This window comes from Capra hircus, chromosome 7 (assembly GCF_001704415.2).
Source record: "Capra hircus breed San Clemente chromosome 7, ASM170441v1, whole genome shotgun sequence".
NCBI lineage: Eukaryota > Metazoa > Chordata > Mammalia > Artiodactyla > Bovidae > Capra > Capra hircus.
In genome coordinates this window covers 106315422-106335205 of record NC_030814.1, presented here as the reverse complement: position 1 = coordinate 106335205, position 19784 = coordinate 106315422, and the positions used below count along the sequence as shown (strand labels likewise).

The window sequence follows — 19784 nt, the reverse complement described above, 5'->3', positions numbered from 1 at the left end:
TTTTTACCTCTGATTTTTTCTGCTGCTTCTCAGAAAAGCTCTCATCATGCCAACTCCCTGATTTAAATTCCTCTGACTTCTCCTCTACTCTCAGGCCTACCACCCCACCCAGCATGCAAACTCCTCCTTCCTGGTACTTGACCCCAACTTTGTCTCTGATTCCCTCTTACTTCCAGTCCCTTGCTGCCTTCACTCCACCTGTAAAACTTGTCACCTACAAATTGGTCCATGCCATCTACCTCTACACACGAGCTGCTGCACCTGCTGACCTTCAACACCCCCTGAAAAGAGTTCAGGGTGGAGATCAGGAATAAAGCATCTGTCTTCTGGGAAAACTGGCAAGACAGGTCTTTAGATAGTTATTTTCAGGAGACAATATTATGAGCCCAGTTCTTGCATCCTGTCATATCTAGAAGAGCACTAAAATCCTTCATGGTGACATCTGCTCCTTGTGACTAGCAGTAACCTTCTGCAAAAAAAAAAAAAAAAAGGGCTTGATTGCATGTACTCCCCCTTCCCCCAAATCACGTACATATTAACCTTCCCCCCTACCTCTTTGGAGCAGTTTCTAAGAGCTATCTGAAATGCTGCCTTCAGTCCTCATTTTGCCCCAAATAAAACTTAACTCACAATTCTCGTCTTGTGCATTTTTTTTTTCGGTTGACAAACTCTAATAAAACACCAAGTATAGTGTCTGGAATAATGCTAAGAATGCCTACAACTGAGCTAGTACTTTCAACATTCCAGGAACCAATGCTGGGCTCTTTTTACTTTATCTCATTTGATCTTTCACCACACCTATGAAGTAGGTATTATTAAATGAAACAAGTCCAGTGAAATTCTTATCGGTGTCAAGTATGTGGCAAACACTCAGTTAAGGCTGTTGTTTCTGTCATCACCATGAGGAACTAATGCTTAGGGAAGTCAGGCCACTCACCCAAGACAGTGCAGCTGTTAAATAATATTTGGAATTTAAACTTCAGACGCCCTGACTTCACTACAGCAAATCCTCTCCACATATCCCTACTTAAGCCTACTTCTGGTCACCACGCTGATCTTCTCTTTCTCCTGAACTCTGGAAAACCTGGGTACTTAACAGTACTTTTTCTTATTATTGCTCAGTTCAGTTCAGTTCAGTCACTCAGTCGTGTCCGACTCTTTGTGACCCCATGAACTGCAGCACTCCAGGCCTCCCTGTCCATCACCAACTCCCGGAGTTCACTCAGACTCACGTCCATCAAGTCAGTGATGCCATCCAGCCATCTCATCCTCTGTCGTCCCCTTCTCCTCCTGCCCCCAATCTCTCCCAGCATCAGAGTCTTTGCCAATGAGTCAACTCTTCGCGTGAGGTGGCCAAAGTACTGGAGTTTCAGCTTTAGCATCATTCCTTCCAAAGAAATCCCAGGGCTGATCTCCTTCAGAATGGACTGGTTGGATCTCCTTGCAGTCCAAGGGACTCTCAAGAGTCTTCTCCAACACCACAGTTCAAAAGCATCAATTCTTTGGCACTCAGCTTTCTTCACAGTCCAACTCTCACATCCATACATGACTACTGGAAAAACCATAGCCTTGACTAGATGGACATTTGTTGGCAAAGTAATGTCTCTGCTTTTGAATATGCTATCTAGGTTGGTCGTAACTTTTCTTCCAAGGAGTAAGCGTCTTTTAATTTCTTATTATCGTATACATGTGCAATCACCATGACTGTTCCCTGTAGAAATGTGACCTCTTTTATGTTCCTGGAGAGACCACAGCCCTATAAGCACCTATAAGGACCATCTCACACATGATTTCTGTTCCTTTTTTGACCCCTGAACTGCACCAACAAATTAACAGGCCAAGGCATCCAGCTGAATAAGGAACTGGCAGCTGAGAACAGAACTGAGAGACAGTGAGGGAGGGTTTTGTGGGAAACATCCGACATTCAGAGATCTCAATTGTTCTGTTTTCTGTGGTGAGGCCTACCTACACTACAGGAGCAAGGAGTAAGAGAGAGGTTTGAGAGAAAGCTGAGTTTACCTGAACTCCCCAAAGTAGAGGCCCAGCAGCCATTGCCTTCTCCTTCCTTCCTGTGGTGTCCTTCCCAGGGGATGGGCAGGATCCAGAGAAGATGGAGCTGAGGGAAGGAAAAGATGTGAGAAACAAGACTCCTGAAAAAAAAAAATTACTGAGAAATGGAATATTGCCTGCCATATCAGTAAACAAAGGATATCATAGTTATCAGGGTTGCATCCGCCACCAGTGAGCTGGGGAGCCTGGAGGGGAACTCAGGAAAGAAAGGATACCTGGCATCTAGCAGACATCAGACTTCAGCCCCTCCCCAGAGTAAGCCTTGAGGAAACTCAGGGTATGAAAACATAGGACACCAGCCCCAGGCAGCCCAGGAGCCTATCAAAGGAATGATTTCAGTGAGCCCTGACTCTCGCATCTTCCCATACACAGAAAAGTGCTGAATTCCTTGAGCTATCCAGTTTTCGTTAATTAACAATCATCTTTTGACATTCAGACTACCTGCCCTTTGTTGCAAAACTCCTATATATATACCCTGGCTCCTCCCCAGCCTCCTCAGAGCAGTTTTCTCAGGGTTACTTGAGATAGATGCTGCCTCCCAGGCTTGCGCTTGAGGTCATAAAAATTTCTGCTAAATAAAACATAACTCCCAACTTTCAGGTTGTGAATTTTTTTTGTCTACAATATAATACCTACAGATAAGCCAAATAAGAAGTATATGGTATTTATGTGAAGAATACCATAAAAAATATACCATTTAATTTACTGATTAAACTTATTTAAAGAAAGCTGAACAAAGAGAGACATACCATCTTCCTGGATAAGATGTCACAATATCCTAAGTTGTCACTTCTTTGAAATTAATTTATAAACTTAACACATGCCCAACCAAGGTATACCTAAATAATAATTTTGTGAGGTTAATTACGGAAAAGATGATCTTTTTAAAAAGTTAATTGTGTTATGAAACAATAGCAAGGAAATTTCTGAAAGGAAACAGCAAACTTGACCTCCAAATATTATAGGAGTCCCTCGAGGAGGAAATGGCAAACCAATCCAGTATTCTTGCTGGGAAAATCCCATGGACAGAGAAGCCTAGCAGGCTAAAGTCCATGGGATCCCAAAGAATTGGATATGACTGGCCACATACACAAATTTAGTACACAGTGTCACTGCATGGGGAGAATCACTCATTCACCAGATATACTGTTGGCCACCTACTGTGTACCAGGCACCTATTCTTAGGGCAAACAAAATACACTCTCTACCCTCATGGATGTTATAGTCTAACAGGGAAAAGGGTTAATGGAATAAATTAAAATCCTAGCAACACAAACAGTTCAGGAAAAAGTTTATACATAAGAATTCAGGATATTGAAACATATGACAGTTCACATCAATGAAGAAAATGTCGTGGTCCGAGCACAGGTTGGAAAAGAATTTCCAGACACGAGACAAAATGAGAGGGAAATAAAGTTTATTAGAGTGGGAGACGCTGTTAGAACAGTGGGCCAGCTCAAGGGAGAACCGACCTTGAACAGCGGTCCTTAGTTCACTTTTATACCCAGGGTGCAAGGCGTGGGATGGGGTCTTGCGGGTCATTTGCTGATGGGATGAGGCACATATACTGGGTGGGTGGGCGGGAGGAGAGTAAGGCAAATACCCTCTCTCTATGGGGTAGGAAGAGAGACAGGTTACACTGCTCTGGAGACCTGAAGTCCATGAACAGTTACAACATGGGGGAGGGAAGGACGATAAGGGTCTGGTTTTCTGTTCCTGCATTCCAAGACCCTCTTTGGTTTTATCTGCTCTTTCGTCCTTGTCACCACATTCCCCCCTCTCTTTATTTTTAGGGTCAATTCTTTGGCCCCTGTTGATACCCTGCTCATATCTAACTATCTACCCATTTCCCTTCTCAGGCGTTTCGGAAACCAGTCTCAAAGGAGAAGGGGCGATGACCGCTCTGACTTCTTCAGGCTGTCACGGGGCTCTGGGCTCTTTGCCTGCTCTCTGCCAGGGTGCGTTTACGGAGGGAGACGAGCGTCCATGGAATGATAAGGCGGCTTGTTTCAGCATTGTCTGGTGTTGGTCAGGGTATATTCTTGTCATACTATCACTTGGAGATGTGCTGTACTCTAGAAGAAAGAAACTTAACCCAGAAGTTAGAGGTGCGTGGCCCAAAGATGAATAGAAGTAGAAACGCTGCTGAGGAGCTAGCCAGGAAAGCCAGGACTAGGCTGGTTCACGACGTTCGTGTTTCTCTGGGTATGAGAAGAGGCAAGAACTGGGGCTCAGGGAATCTTTACCTCAAAGCATCTGATGGTCTCAAGGCCGGGTCTTCTGAGTTTTTCCCAGAGCACAGAGTGCCTTATTTCTGATCTCCACCCTGAACTCCTTTCAAGGGGTGTTGAAGGCCAGCACCTTGCAGTGGTCATGATGTAATGATTTTAGAGGCAGCTGGCAAGTGCCAACTTCCAGTCAGCAGGGTCCCTTCATAGCCACATATCTGACCATGCTTTGGGGGCATTTCAGGGCTGTTGTGTCCAGCGGTGCTGGGAAGGCTCATTCTCAAGTCTACCGAAGATTCCATGGACAGTCCACTCAAGTGTGCTCTTACAGGACCAGACCTTGCAAGCGGCAAGTCTCTGCACCATACCTGTCTTACTGGCCTCTTGGTCTAGGAAATGATTCCCTCATGTTGCTTCTTCCCATATCTAGAGTTACACTGTTATAATCGTTGATCTCATATGGAACTGCATATCCACATTTTACCACAGGCTCAGTCACACATTTAGTAACGTTAAGAAACAATCATCTGAAACAAGCAACATAGAAAATAACAAAGCCAGCAGTTATTAGTAAGGTCATAAGTAAGAATTATAAGTCAAGAACTTTCATTAGGTAGAGTCCAGTATACCACAGGTCATCTGACTTAGTTAAATAATTATAGCCAGATGTGAATCTCCTCGTTGTACATCATGGAGCATCTGACCTTTATTCAAAGACTGGTTATTTAGCTAAGCTTGAGAAACAAACTTAGAGTGTCCTTTTTAATAACTTAATTAATTAAACCTTTTAGCAATATAACATAACAACAGGAAACTATCTCGGAAGTAAACAGACCTTAATTAACAAAACTAGAACTTAATATTAAGTGAAATATAATTTTTTTGTCATTGTGAGGGCATTAACCCTGTAGGCAGGGAAGGCTTTAACCCACCAAATAAAAATGAGACTTGTCAGGGAGCCGGGAAAAGCCAAGCGGCCGTCTTGGACTTCCCGTAGCCCTGACTCTTTGACTTACAGCTACTGTTCACCGATTTTTAATCCCCCAATTTAGGAGTAGACTGTTGCCATGTTTTAAGGACATCAGGATAGCAAAAGTCTAACCGTGAGGGCTTATATTTTGTAGAAGCAGAATGAGCTTTGTCTACATGCACCGTAATCTTAAATAATGTTGATTTACTTTACCAAAGTAACAAAAGATTTTAAAAACAAATATAAACCACTTAAAGGCAAAGAAATTGATAATCTGTTATCAAAAACTTCATTCTAGGAAAACTGTGTTCTCTTAACATAGAGTAGACTAAATTCCAGTCTGTTACCAGTTTACCAGATAACAAACAAAATTTGTTTATCGCTTAATCTTAGAAAAGTCTTTTCCATAAATCCTGAAGTAGCAGTATTCTTGCAAAGGCATCAGGGTGAAACCATAGAAGGCATATTTAAAATCTGATTAAACTGTAATTGACAATGTAGCCTGGCCATTGCTGTGACTTGTAACACTTTAACATGATAACTAGAATTATAATGACATTTTATCAGGACATATCAGATTTTCATGAATTTCACTTAATTTTAATATTAGTAACATCAACCATACAATATAACCTGAGATGATTTATCACTCTTCTAGCAATATTTCCCATGTAATTTAACATGTCAAATGAACTCAGGTAGTTTAGTATCTCTCTTTGGGATGTCTCAGGGGCCCTCTGAAGCATCCCAAAGCTAGCCAGAAGTCAAATGATTTAGGAAGTGTTTGCAATAAATCTTCTTTACTGAAAACACACATCCTACTTTCCTTAAGCAACCAAGAACTGACCTTTATATTAGCATTCTATAGATTGGCGAACATAAATACCAGTGATTTATGTTTTTAAATTCTAAAAAAAAATTCTAGAGAACATTTCAGGATGGCATCAAACATTATTCAATAAAAGTCCAAAATCACTAGTTTCTCTGTAAGAAGTTAGTGTTCAGTAATGAATGTTTCAGAATCTTATTTTATTTGGAAATGACCTAGCTATTCAGTAAACTTCCATCACTTAGTTTAGCACAACCCTAGATATTCAGGTTACCAAAATCTAGAGAGACTGCTGTTTTAGACAGACATTTCTAAAGTATAATTTTTCTTAATAGTTTATCTAAAAGCTCATATCTCATTTACATTTTTCAGTTTTTTTTTTCCCCTACAGGTACTTTTCTTGTTGACAAACTTGTAACAGATACAACAATATAACAATATTTAACTTATAATAAACCTAGGCACAAAGGAAATATTATGCTTAATGTTAATGACTCTTAGATATGTCTATATCAGATTAGCAAACAAACATTAATACTAGATACTTAATACTGCATATTTCCCAGTTCACATGAATCTGAAATTCATTTAAGTTAATTTCCCTTGTATTTAGAATTGTTTGATATTTAAGTACTTACTTTTCTTTAGGCCAATAAATTAGAACTCATTTACAACTTCAGCAATATTACCAAAAAAAAACCCAAAAGACACACACTGAGACATACATAAATACAGACAGATCATAGTTTTCCGCTTGAGATTTAAAATGTCTCTTTGATTTCCCCCGCCCCCCTTTTTTAAAAATTCTAATTTGCCCAAGGTTGAGGTCTCAGGTAAAGTGGGCTGTGTATTTCAAGGACATGGAAAGAGTTAACTTCAAGCTTTTCCCTAGGCAGGCCTTTTAATAAGCTAGATGTTCTTAATTGCATACACAAAAAGAACCAGTTTTTCAGTTTCCAAGAAAAAATTTCATTTTAACCAGTTTTCTCCAGAGTCTATAGAACATCATGGCCATCCTGCGTCAAAAAGTTATCTTTCCTTTCTGTGCTGCTGCTAAGTCACTTCAGTCGTGTCTGACTCTGTGCGACCCCATAGACGGCCGCCCACCAGGCTCCCGTCCCTGGGATTCCCCAGGCAAGAATACCAGAGGGGGTTGCCATTTTCTTCTCCAATGCATGAAAGTGAAAAGTGAAAGGGAAGTCCTCAGTCATGTCCAACTCTTCACGACCCCATGGACTGCAGCCTACCAGGCTCCTCTGTCCATGAGATTTTCCAGGCAAGAGTACTGGAGTGGGTTGCTTAGTCATAGTTTTATAGCTAAAATATAGACCAAATAGTGCTCAAATTGACTCTGATATCAGGGGAGGATTAGCTGATAAAAATTTTGGATTGTCCCTCTGATGGGAAGTGAGGTCTTTGTCCCATCAGAAGAATCTGAAGGGTTAAGGGAATTTGCAGGAGGAAGCTTGGTCCTTCCCCATCCTGAGAAATAAAGAGTAGTTAGAAGGGAATTCTTTAGGATGTTCAGGAGTGGGGGAAGCTTGGTTCCCTCCCCACCTGAGAAATAAGTATAGTTAGAAGGGGATTCTTTAGAATATTAGGAGAGTTTTTGATCCTTCAGGCTTTTGAATATAGGGAAAGACCTGGACCAAAGAGAACCTCAGAATCCTTTCCAAGAGGTCATGTGGATATGAAAGGTCGAGTAAGGGTCATCTAGGAAATCTGATGGAGAGAGACAGAGGGGGACAGGAGACAGGGAGGCAACAGAACATAAGGAAATTCTGAGTCCCTTCCCTGCTTTTGGCAAAAGCTAGTGTGCCATTCAGAGGCCATATTTTGGGGGGGTTCCCCAGTTTGTATTGGGGCCAGGTCTCCCGCAGGGTCAAAATTTTCCAGTTTCTGAGAATGTAGCCAAGGGGTGAGTCTTGAGATCCTAGAGAGGATCCCAGGATGTACAGAGATTCCTGGGAGCAACCAGGTGACTCACTGTTTGGAGATTCCCTGAAACGTGGAAGCCACTCTTGGGATAGCTCAGAAGCAACACCTAGGCTCCTGTAAATCAATCTGGACTGAAAAGGAAAGAAGTGACAGGGAAGAAGGCTGAGGAATCTGCCTTACAATCCTATTGGGGAGGCGGTGGCCAGGGGACAATGGTCTCTGTTTTCCTTCAATCACTGTGTGCCTGACATGGCACATGGAAATTGTCTTGCTGCGGGCGGATACCCTTGTAGCCTGATCTGTTCCGTGTCCCCCTTATCCTCACACGGGAGTCTTCGTGTGGCAGGCGCCCTAATGGCTTTCAAGTGCCTGACCCATGCTCACAATACTGGTTGGCCTAGTTCTCAGTTGGAAAGAAGACAAAGGAGAGACCCTCACCCGTTCGGGCGGCAGTTACTGGGGCACAGTGAACAGTGGGGCCTTTGCAACACACCAGAGGGTAACCCTGGCCACAGTTCCTCAGTTGCTTCCACAGCACTTGACTGTTTGCAGAGGGTCCCTATGAGAAAGGAGGTGAGGGAAGAGGCCCCAAGGTCCCTGTACGGGCCACCAAAAATGTCGTGGTCCAAGCGCGGGTTGGAAAAGAATTTCCAGACAATAGACAGAAGAGAGGGAAATAAAGTTTATTAGAGTGGGAGATGCTGTCAGAACAGTGGGCCAGCTCAAGGGAGAACCGATCTTGAACAGCGGTCCTTAATTCACTTTTATACCCAGGGTGCAAGGAGTGGGATGGGGTCTTGCAGGTAATTTACTGGGTGGGCAGGGGTAGGGAGAGTAAGGCAAATACCTTCTCTCTATGGGGTAGGAGGGGAGACAGGCTATACTGCTCAGGAGGACCTGAAATCCATTATTAGTTACAACAGGGGGGAAGGAAGGACGACAAGGGTCTGGATTTTCTGTTCCTGCATTCTAAGACCCTCCTTGGTTTTATCTGCTCTTTCGTCCTTGGGTCACCACAGAAAGGATGAACGATTCAGTAACTCAGAACAAGACCTTACCACTTGGAAAAGAATAGAAATTTGCACATAAAGTGAAACTAAAGTATTAGAAGAAAATGCAGATGAGTATCTTGTGATATATGGACTAAAGGGCTCCCCAACAATGATGTCAAAGACCCAAACATGAAGGGAAGGTTTGCACGTCTGAACATATAGAAATGCAACATTTCTGCATAGAAATTGAAAACATATTTGTGTATCAGACACACGATTTAAAAATACAATGCAAACTGCATAAAAATATTCACTTGCTTTCAAAATACAAATAGCTGCACCTTATTGTTTGCACCTCTCAGAAACTTAGAGAACAGTAACACTCAGACTTAACTGTGTGTCAGTAAGGTACCCTTACCTTGCAATGTTTATAAACTACTACTGTTCTAGAGAGAACAGGACAGAAGGTATCACAAACTTTACAGTATGATTTAGAAATTTCACTTGAGAAGATTTACAGAATGAGATAAGAATGCAAAGAAGAATGTAGCCAGATGGCCTTCATTGTTTATAATACTAAACAAAAAATCAGAAAAAGCCCACAACAACCCTGAGAAAGAACACTAAGGCCTACAGAGAGGATTAAGCGTGGCACAGACATACTTTTCCTCATATTCATTAATAAGCTGACTTAGCTGTTCTTAAAAACTAGTGTAAGTAGATGGTTTCAAAATATTAAATTAAAAAAACTTTATTCCGCATCTTAAGTTGTACTACACAGAGAAAAATATTTATTAAGAAATCACGGAGCTTAAGATTCGCGCACATGTATTTCATAACTCATTTTTTAAAGTAAATGGAGAAAAGGATACTAATATCCACATATTTGTTTAGAAAGCATTTCTATGCAGATTTTGACAGTTTTCAAATGATTTTTCCCTTTTTGCTCCTCTGGACCTTCTAGCTGTCCTATAGTGAACTTTTTTATTTTTGGTAAGAGAAAAAACTGCTTTAAAAGAAGAAAGAAAAGGATTCCCTCAAGTAGAAATCTGCATAGGCTGGCCCTCCCCATTCTTACGGAGAGAGGAGTGAAGCGGGGCCCGCGCCAGCGCCCCAAGGAATCGGAAACCCCTGAGGGCGGCCGCGAGATGCGGCTTACACAAAGGGCCGGAGCCGGAGCCCCAAGACCCGCACCTTGGTCGAGAATCCCCCGGGATTTTCACGGCGGGTCCCGGGGACGGCTCGCGACGGGCAGGAACCCAGGGTCCGAGCGACTTCCAGAGGCTTCGGCCCCACTTGCCCCTGCGACGCTGGGCCCCTGGGCCGAGCTCTCTGCCCTGGCCGCTCGGGGGGCAGGCGGTCCAAGAGCCGCGCCCGACCGCTCGGCTCCTGGCGTTCTCACCGGCGGGGCTCCCAGGGCGCGAGGAGGCACACCGGGAGTTAAAAGCCCGGCGCTGCGCTGGGTCAGAGAGGTGGCGGCCCATCGGCAGCCCGCCCCACCCCTAAGGGGCCCCGCCTGGCTGCACTGGACGCCTCCCGCCAAGGCCCCGCTCACCCTCCGGAGCGGGCGCTTCCCGCCGCGGCCCCTTCACTCACCCTCTCCCAGAAGGAGCCGAGGCCGCCTGCGGACCGATGACGCCCCTCGCGGCACCGCCACCCCGGGAAGTCGGACTACATTTCCCACAAAGCTTCGGAGGGGCGGAGCGGGGGCGTAGGAATGCGCAGACGCGGGCCGCAGCCGGGCGGGGCGATGCCCCCGCCAGAGAAAGTGGTGGCTCCCAGAATGGCCACTGCATTTTGGTGGGCTTGTGGTTTGTCAAGCCAGGAGTCAGCGGCGCGGGGGCCTTACCCTCGCAACCCTGAAGAAGCCCCCTCATTAGAGCTTCTGGATTCCTAACCCATGGGTAGGGGAGAAGGGGCAGCCATCCTTTGCTAAGCCTCACTTTTCCTTTTCCGAAATAAAAGGAGCCTAGAGGAGTCCCTTGCAAAGTTGTAGGAAGAAAGGGTGGATTGGAGGCCAGCAAACCTGAGGCGTTTTTTCACGAACAGGGAGAGGGGGGATGGTTTCGCGATCAGTTCAGTTCAGTTCAGTTGCTCAGTCGTGTCCGACTCTTTGCGACCTCATGAATCGCAGCACGCCAGGCCTCCCTGTCCATCACCAACTCCTGGAGTTCACTCCGACTCGCGTCCATTGAGTCCGTGATGCCATCCAGCCATCTCATCCTCGGTCGTCCCCTTCTCCTCCTGCCCCCAATCCCTCCCAGCATCAGAGTCTTTTCCAATGAATCAACTCTTCGCATGAGGTGGCCAAAGCACTGGAGTTTCAGCTTTAGCATCATTCCTTCCAAGGAAATCCCAGGGTTGATCTCCTTCAGAATGGACTGGATGGATCTCCTTGCAGTCCAAGGGACTCTCAAGAGTCTTCTCCAACACCACAGTTCAAAAGCATCAATTCTTCAGCACTCAGCCTTATTCACAGTCCAACTCTCACATCCACACATGACCACTGGAAAAACCATAGCCTTGACTAGATGGACCTTTGTTGGCAAAGTAATGTCTCTGCTTTTGAATATGCTGTCTAGGTTGGTCATAACTTTTCTTCCAAGGAGCAAGCGTCTTTTAGTTTCATGGCTGCAGTCACCATCTGCAGTGATGATTCAAGTGTATTACATTTGTTGTGCCCTTTATTTCTACTACTGTTACATTGTGATATATAGTGAAGTCATTATAAAACTCACCATAATGCAGAGTCAGGGGGAGCCCTGAGCTTGTTTTCCTGCAACTAGATAATCCCATCTGGGGATGACGGGAGACTCTGCCTCCTGCAGTCTGTTACTTGTGCCCAGTCTCCATAATCTTGTTTCGGTTCCTGTCACTGAAGAAAACCCTACTTTGTGAAGATATGATGTTGGAAATGGAAGCAGGCTTGTCAGTGCTCCTGTGGCAGTCTCAGGATATTCTGCCTTAACTTTAATCCAGAATGTATGGCGATCTGAAGTTGTCCCAAACATACTTTCAAGACCACAGCCATTTGCAGCCTCAAGCAGTTGATCCTCTTCTAACACAGACAAAGTTGATTCACAGATGGGTCACTGATCCACTCCCTCCCAGTTCAGAGGCCTTTTGTGATTAGGAAGTAATACTCATCACAAACTCTTCTGAAAGCTGAGATAGGTGATCATGCACCAACTAGGAGAAAGAAGGCCCTGGTTCTGTCTCTTTCAAGATCTCTGTTAACGTTTGTAACAAGTCAAAAATCCCAATATTAATCTATCATCCCCATCATCCTAGTTTGGCTTTGAATGTGGTCAGTTTATCTGCTGACCCTAACACAGCTGTTACACTCTCCTGAAGTGAGAGTTGGAGTTCGATGAGCAGGTTGAATATGTCACACAAGTAAGCAAGTTTTGCGACCCATTCTCTATCACTGAAATACGCTACCAGTAAGAAATCTCTGAAACAGCTCTTTTAGCTCAAAAATTCTGGCCAGTGATCTGCCTTTAGAAGGTCATCTCATTCTGTATTAGAGATGTGTGCTCTGTTTCCATCTCCTCACAGAGCTTTGTGAACAGACAGGAGTTAAGGGTGTGTACATTAATGTGGTTGATAATTTTAAAACGTTGTTAAGTTCAGGTGATATTTTTTGGCTAATCAGCATTTCTCTATGGATGACACAGTCCATAGACTCACATTCAGAAGCAACCTCTTTGACTGGAGTCATGAAACCAGAAAGCCATCCAGTCATGGCAGTCACTCCATCTGTGCACATACCAACACAAAACGACCAATTCAGTTTCCCTGATACGTAATCATTCAAAGAGTTGAGTAGTTCTGCAGCGGTGGTGTTGATTGCGAACAAAAGTGCTCACAACATATCTTCATGCACATCCTCCTGAAAAATAACTCGCACAAAAACATGCACTGTTGTCTTGTCAACATCAGTAGACTCATCAACCTGGACTGCACACCATAGTGACTCATTAATCCTCTCTAACAACTGTGCCTCAGTATCCTCTGCTGCGTCATCCATTCGTCTAATTATGGTGCTAACTAAAAGAGGAACACGTCCCACCTTTTGCACTGCAACCTCTCCTAAAAGTTCGTGACAAATGAACTTTAGCAGCAGACAGGATCAACTCTTCACAAATAGTAAAGGACTTCTTAGATTTAGCAATGCCGTTTGCCACTACAAGTGATCCTCTCAGTACAGACATAGTTGATGACATGGTGGCCTTCAGTAATTGCTTCTGTTCTTCATGTTCACATTTTAATTTTTCTCTTGAAAAACTCCGAAGACTTGTCTTTTAAAGCAGGGTGTCTGGTCTCACTGTGGTGAAGCAGTTTGGAAGGTTTCACAGCTTCACTGGATAGCCAGTTACCACATACTATAACAAAGTAGGTTTGGAGAATATAAATCATCTGCTGCAACAACACTTAAGTAGAACTCTTCTTCTTCTTCTTTTTTTTTTAATGCAGCTTTCCAGCACTGTTTACAATAGCTAGGACATGGAAGCAACCTAGATGTCCGTTGGCAGACGAATGCATAAGGAAGTTGTGGTACACATACACAGTGGAATATTACTCAGCTATAAAAAAGAACTCATTTGAGTCAGTTCTAATGAGATGGCTGAAACTGGAGCCTATTACACAGAGTGAAGTCAGTCTGAAAGAGAAACACCAATACTGTATACTAACACATGTGTATGGAATTTAGAAAGATGGTAACGACAATCCTATATGCAAGGCAGCAAAAGACACACAGATGTAAAAATCAGACTTTTGGACTCTGTGAGGGAAGGTAAGGGTGGGATGATTTGAGAGAATAGCCTTGAAATATGTACATTACCATATGTAAAATCGATGACCAGTGCAAGTTCAATGCATGAAGCAAGGCACTCGAAGTCAGTGTTCTGGGACAACCCAGAGGAATGGGGTGGGGAGGCAGGTTGTGGGCTCAGGATGGAGGGACACATGTGCGTCTGTGGCTGATTCATGTTGATGTATAGCAAAAACCGTCACAATAGTGTAAAGTAATTATCCTTCAATTAAAATTAACTAATTTTTTAAATGTAGAAATACAAGTACAAAAAAAGAAAATGATGCACCTTTCCTTTTGTTGGAAGTCTTAGAGTCTTCTGCTGTCTCATCATTGGGTCTTTTCCTCTTTTTCAAAGAAGCTCTCCAGTGACATTTGGTTTTTACTCATTTTGGCTAGTGTTGGCTTATGGGCTTACCAAACCTGTGACTGAGAAGCGTGCAGTGCCAGACAAAGGCACGGATGCAAGCGGTAAATAAGATAATGAGCTGGCCACACATGGACTACAATAGGTGTCAGATTCTGAGTTTAAACCTGCCACCAAATGCAGCTGAATTTTCACTTGCCACTCACTGATAGGGTTTTGATGAGTCTGTAAGCAATTGGTTTATTATGGTCTCAGAGTCATACCTCTCTGCTACTGCTAATCTGCAGCCACTCCTCAGTGCTAAGCCACTCATCACCGCCTTAGTGCCACCTCAGATCATCAGGCATTAGATTCTCCTAAGGAGGAAGCAACCTGGATCCCTCATACGCACAGTTCACAGTAGGCTTTGCATGCCTATGAAAATCTAATGCCACCAGTGATCTGACAGGAGGTAGACCTCAGTAATGCCAGCAATGGGGAGCAGCTGTAAGTACAGATTAAGCTTCACTCACTTGTCCGCTGCTCACCTCTGCTGTGTGGCCTGGTTCCTAACAGGCCACAGACTCTACTGGTCCGTGGCCCAGTGGTTGGGGACCCCGGCTGTACAGAAGGGCTTCCCTTGTGGCTCAGTGGGTAAAGAATCTGCTGCAATGCAGGAGACCTGGGTTTGAATATCTTCCTTTCCTGGGTCAAGAAAATCCCCTGGAAAAGAAAATGGCAACCCTCTCCAATATTTTTGCCTGAGAAATCCCATAGACAGAGGAGCCTTCTATAGAATTCTACAGTATAGAAAGCAGCTGTATAAAATGCAGACAAAATCTCCAGTTTAATTTGTGGGCAGAGTAGTCAGTTAAGCTGGATCTGCCACTGGAATCCAGAGAAGTATATGACATTTGAGTCAGATCAACATGGTGGCTTAGACTGTAATATTTGGTTTTCTAAAAATAACTGCTAGCTTCATATGCCTCATTCTGTTGATGTGACAAAGACTTAACCCTTTATCAAACTTTAGGAAGGTTCCTCTGAGCCTTCTTTTCTACTAGGCTTCCACCTTGAGGCCTGTCCTTGGCTTGTGGAGCCCAGTTTGAGTGAGAAAACTGCTAATTTAGGTACAATCACCTGCTCCTGATATCTGATCAAATCCTTCATACCCTACTCTTAATGTCTAAGTTCTTGGCCTGCTTTTAGCAAGAATCTCCTAAATTTGCTGTGTGCTTTTTGGCGATTTTCCATCCACTGACTCCTTTTACCCTGCTTGTTGGAGCTGTAAATCCCCAGCTGTCTTTGCTGTGTTGGGAGTTGAGTTCAGTTTTACTGAAACCCCTATTGCAGTACTACTGAATAAAATATGTCTTCACTGTGTTTACCAGCACTCAACTCTTTCTCTTGAGAGCTGTTTGAACTATATTATAATATTTGATGTTGAACGTTCAGCTTCTCTGTACACCAGTGCCAAATCAAATCTCAGAGACAAAGTTCTGGGTGAAATAGAAAGGATAGCTTCATTGCTTTGCCAGGCAAAGGGAGACACAGTGGAATGTGTCATGCCCTCAAAACCATGTGTCCCAACATGGGGAAGTTTTATAGTAATTCTTCAAAGAGGGTATGATCAGTCCATGGACATTCTTCCAATGGGTGGATGGTGAGGTGAGTAGAAGTTATCATCAAGCTTCAGTCCAATTGGTCTGGGGTCTACATCCTTGTGGTCAGTGTATCATCATTAATCATTAACTTTCCCACCTGGAGGGGATTTCAGTATCTGTGAAATAGCTCAAAGACATTACTGTGTGTAACTGTTGATGGGGAAGCACAAGGCTTCTCTTGACTGTTTGTTTCCCCTGGTCTCACATCCTCTTCCTTCCCTAATTAACAATTGCTTGAATCTGCCCATTGGAACTCATGGAAGTGACCTTATGAAGGAAGCCTGAATGAAGGTTTTTCCTTATAATCAAAGAAATGGGGGACACAGAAATTCTCTGTGCCCAGGAGACTCACCGGGTATCATATTGAAAAACATGAAAATCTTCACAGTTCATTTAATCAATGAAGGTAACCCAGATGGCAAAAAGAGTAAACCTCTACCACTATATATATATATATGTATATATGATTCAAATACCTTGAATCAGACAGTTGCTTCAGAACTACAAAGTCATTCTTACATGGTCTGGTAGAGAAATGGCCCTTGATAAACCCATAACACAGAGAGTGCAGTTTCAAAAAAAAGAAGCAGACAGAGAATGTAGAATGGGAAGAGGGAGAAGGAACAAAAGAAACCAACCTTCCTTCAAACCCAGCAATCCACCAATATAAAAATTCAGATACATAAAAAACACATGAGAAGAGGATAGTACTAAATCCAAGTCTATTAGTAATTACTCTATTTGCACATGAACTGAACTTCCAATGAAAAGCAAAATACTGTCAGACTTACATTCTTATAAATCTAAGCTACATGTTAAAACATAAGGATACACAAACTTTGAAAGTGGAAAACTGGCGAAAGATATACCTGGCAAATATTAACCCCCAAAAGTTAATGTGTGTGTGTATGTGTGTGTGTGCGTGTGTGTGTGTATGTGTGTGTACTACTGCACACACACACACACAAATTAAACCAAAAAATATCGCTAGATGTAGAGAAGGTAATTACATAACAATAAAAGAGTTACTTCATCAGGAAAAGAAAATATTCATAAACTTTCATCCCCACTCCAATGTTCTTGCCTGGAGAATCCCGGGATGGAGGAGTCTGGTGGGCTGCCATCTATGGGGTCGCACAGAGTAGGACACGACTGACGTGACTTACCAGCAGTAGCATAAACTTTCATATATTTAATAATGGAGTTTCAAAATAAATACAGCAACAATTGACAGAACAACAAAGAGAACTGACAAATTCACTGAGTTATTTTTAAATTATCTTTTTCAGTAATTGATAGGAAAATCTACCCCCCACACAGTCACCAGAATCACTAAAGAGATATAATATCCAAAGAGTGAAATAAACCAACTTTGATTTAACTGATGAACATAAAGAATGTTGCATGCCCAAAGTAATGAAAACACATTTTTTATCACACGGTTATGAAAAATGACTTCGAGTTAGTCTACAAAAGTAGTCTCAACACATTTCAAAGAATTGGTTTCATAAATATCACATTCTTTGACAACAATGCAATGAGAGATTTTTTAAAAGACCAGAAACCAGAAAACAAATTTATGGATATCAAAGGGGAAGGACAGTAGGAGGAATTGGGAGATTGGTGTTCACATATATACACCACTGTGTATAAAATAGATAACTAGTGAGAACCTTCTACTCCTCCATCTTGTGATAGCACATAAGAAATTATCTAAATCCAGATCAAATTCAAAGGAAGTCGTGATGCTCATTGCCCTTATAGGAGTCCACATTTATGAAGAAGCACTGTGGAAAGAGTCGGTTAGTAGCCACCATGTCTTGGGTCCTCTGGATGACCTGCAGTGTGCAACCCTCCACTCAGTGCTCCGAAGCCACTGGGGTGCCAGAGACCCATGGCTAGGTCTTTCCCAGCCTCCATGTGCTGGCTCCAGGGACTCCCACACATTGCTGCAGCCCACGGCCATACAAAGATGGGCACAACAAAGGACAGAAGTGGCACAGACCTAACAGAAGCAGAAGATATTAAGAAGAGGTGACAAGAATGCACAGAAGAAATACAAAAAAGATCTTCATGACCCAGATAACCATGATGGTATGATCATTCACCTAGAACCAGACATCCTGGAATGTGAAGTCAAGTTAGCCTTAGGAAGCATCACTATGAACAGAGCTAGTGGAGGTGATGGAATTCCAGTTGAGCTATTTCAAATCCTAAAAGATGATGCTGTTAAAGTGATACACTCAATATGCCAACAAATTTGGAAAACTCAGCAGTGGCCACAGGACTGGAAAAGGTCAGTTTTCTTTGCAATCTCAAAGAAGGGCAATGCCAAAGCACGCTCAAACTACCACACAATCGCACTCATTCAATGTTAGCAAAATAATGCTCAAAATTCCCCAAGCCAGGCTTCAGCAGCACGTGAACCGTGAACTTCCAGATGTTCAAGCTGGATTTAGAAAAGGCAGAGGAACCAGAGATCAAATTGCCGACATCCACTGGATCATTGAAAAAGCAAGAGAATTCCAGAAAAACATCTACTTCTGCTTTATGGACTGTACCAAAGCCTTTGACTGTGTGCATCACAACAAACTGTGGAAAATTCTTCAAGAGATGGGAATACCAGACCACCTTCCCTGCCTCCTGAGAAATCTGTATGCAGGTCAAGAAGCAACAGTTAAAACCAAACATGGAATACCATTGTTCCATGTCCACTGGTTCCAAATTGGGAAAGGAGTATGACAAGGCTGTATATTGTCACTCTTCTTATTTAACTTATATGCAGAGTACATCATGTGAAATGCCAGGCTGGATGAAGCACAAGCTGGAATCAAGATTGCTGGGAGAGATATCAATAACCTTAGATACACAGATGATACTACCCTTATGGCAGAAAGTGAAGAAGAACTAAAGAGTCTTCAATGAAAATGAAAGAGAAGAGTGAAAAAGTTGGCTTAAAACTAAACATTCAGAAAACAAAGATCATGGCATCTGGTCCCATCACTTCATGGCAAATAGATGGGGAAACCATGGAAACAGTGACAGATTTTATTTTGGGGGGCTCTAAAATCACTGCAGATGGTGACTGCAGCCATGAAATTAAAAGATGCTTGCTCCTTGGATGAAAAGCCATGACCAACTAGACAGCATATTAAAAAGCAGAGACATTACTTTGCCGACAAAGGTCTGTCTAGTCAAAGTTTTGGTTTCTCCAGTAGTCATGTATGGATGTGAGAATTGGGTTAAATAGAAAGCTGAGCACCAAAGAACTGATGCTTTTGAACTGTGGTGTTGGAGAAGACTCTTGAGAGTCCCTTCGACTTCAAGGAGATCAAACCAGTCCATCCTAAAGGAAATCAGTCCTGAATATTCATTGGAAGGACTGATGCTGAAGCTGAAACTCCAATACTTTGGCCACCTGATGTGAAGACCTGACTCATTGGAAAAGACCCTGACCCTGGGGAAGATTGAAGGCGGGAGGAGAAGAGGACAACAGAGGATGAGATGGTTGGATGGCATCACTGACTCTACGGACATGAGCTTGAGCAAGCTCCGGGAGTTGGTAATGGACAAGGAAGCCTGGGGTGCTGCAGTCCATGGGGTCGCAAAAAGTCGAAATACTGAGTGATAGAACTGAACTGAACGAGAACTTACTTTATAACACAGGGAACTCTATTCAGTGCTCTGTGGTGACCTAGGTGGGAAGGAAATCTGAAAGAAGGGGGGTATACGTATATTTGTAACTGAATCACTTTGCTATACAGCAGAAACTAACACAACATTATAAAGCAACTCTACTCCAGTTTAACAACAACTTCAAAAAGATCAGAAACCTTTTAAAAAGAGAATATTTAGAGATTAGGCTTGTCACACTCTAATCAGGCTCCTCTGAGCTCATTTTCAGTTAGACCTCAACTGATGGGTTCTCTTT

At 43.1% G+C, this 19784-nt stretch overlaps 1 protein-coding gene across 3 annotated transcripts in view; it reads right to left on the bottom strand.

Moving 5' to 3' along the window:
- The window catches only part of LOC102176218 (zinc finger protein 2 homolog), a 48345-nt gene extending 37624 nt beyond the window's left edge, over positions 1-10721 (bottom strand). For all 3 annotated transcript variants that reach the window (XR_001918378.1, XM_018051570.1, XM_018051573.1), the window contains exons 1-2: positions 10624-10721; positions 2020-2116 (exon numbers count right to left, since the gene is read on the bottom strand). The gene's annotated coding sequence lies outside the window, so the exon portion shown is untranslated. The remainder of the gene's footprint in view (positions 1-2019; positions 2117-10623) is intronic.